This window comes from Haplochromis burtoni, unplaced genomic scaffold, assembly GCF_018398535.1.
Source record: "Haplochromis burtoni strain Fernald_Lab_line unplaced genomic scaffold, NCSU_Asbu1 Contig_1124, whole genome shotgun sequence".
Taxonomy (NCBI): Eukaryota; Metazoa; Chordata; class Actinopteri; order Cichliformes; family Cichlidae; genus Haplochromis; species Haplochromis burtoni.
In genome coordinates, this window is record NW_024583485.1 from 21,345 (window position 1) to 22,914 (window position 1,570).

Sequence of the window (1,570 nt, forward strand, 5' to 3'; positions counted from 1 at the left end):
ACAGACCACACACTGGGCTTTTTTATGGGCATTTTGTAGCATTTACTTGATGGAGCTGCAAAGAAAGTCAAGAGAGAGAGAAAGGGGAAATGGCACACAGGAAATTGCCTGGGGCATAGTCAAACCCAGGTAACTGCTTGTCTCTGAGCATGTGGGTCACTGGTTCAACCCAATGAGCCACAGGGGCACTTGTGCAGCACTTTGTACTTCTGCACAGCACAATCATACTGCTGGCTTCAGAAACTGTGTTAGTTTCACTCTGCATTATGCATAATTTTTCTAACATTGTAGCTTGCTCCCTTTGTAAAATTAGCCACTTCGCTACCTTTTCCATGTGGACATGGTAGCACCGAGATTAACGAACCCTGGATTCATTTATGACGTTTACAACCACCTTTAAGTGACCGCTTAGCCTGATTGTTGAAGTTAGAGAGTGAAGCCACATAACAGAAAGACGTCCTGGGTATGTTGAACTTGTTTCATGGTGCAATGTCTTACCGTCACGGTCCTGGCATAACTTACTGTAATGTATGAGTAATCTGAACTCCATACCTAACTTTAACAACTTACCACAACATGTGCTTTACAATTTATAGATCAAAGTGTATCCACAAATGCACAGGACATCCGTTAGTCTAGTGTTTTGACTAAACTAAAACTGAAGTATTTCACATTTTTATGATTCAGAATTTAACATTTTCATGGATTTGCACTCCTCTATAGTGATGCTGTTATCCCCACAATAGCAATGGGAGCGCATTTTATTGAAAAGTTGAAATAAATATTTCTTTTCTGGAATTTTCATGCTCTGCAGAATCATTTAGTGGGCCACACTGGATGGGTCATGCACCACAGGTCAGAGATGGAAAATCAAGAAACTCAATCTTAAAATAAGGTTTGGCTTTTTTTCCAAATGAGTAAAAAAAGATACAAAAATACACTAAAAATAAGTCAAAATAACACAGGAAACAAAGCCGTGAACTCGGAAACATATGTGAAGAGCACAGGAGGAAAAGTGAGTGAACTGAAAACAGGAAAGAGGAGAAGGCAGAGTGAGGATACACAGCAGAGAAGCAAACACAGGTGAAACCAATGAAAGCCAGAAAATCCCAAAAGAAGAAGAACAACAACAAGAGGAAGTGAAACACAAAACAAGACATGAGAAAAACATCCTGAAACAGCAAGTAAAGCATATTTTTCATTTATTCCATGAAATCGTGGTGATACTATACAACACATTATTACACAATACATTATACATTATTAGGCCTGACAGGTGATGATGTATATGAAATGTCATTTTAGTTGTATTTAGTTTGTGTCACGCTGAAGATGTTTACGTTCTGAATGAAATTGTCATGAGATTTGCTTTTAGACTAAACATCAAAGTGCGGTTCTGCTTTTGAAGAAAGACCATGAATGACTTTGTGATGTGAATTGTGAACCTTTATTAATGGAAAGTTTAACTTACACTTAAGTCTTACACTTTCTGAGAAGATGCAGCGTCACTGACATATTAAGGTGTTAGTTTGAGGTTTAGGCAGTAAAATCTGTGGTTGTACTTCCGCTT

The 1,570-nt window shown here is 38.2% G+C and overlaps 1 protein-coding gene across 1 annotated transcript in view; it reads left to right on the forward strand.

Annotated features, from left to right (window-relative positions):
- The window catches only part of LOC121813081, a 57,928-nt gene that overhangs the window by 13,477 nt on the left and 42,881 nt on the right, over positions 1-1,570 (forward strand). The gene's annotated exons all lie outside the window — the stretch shown is intronic.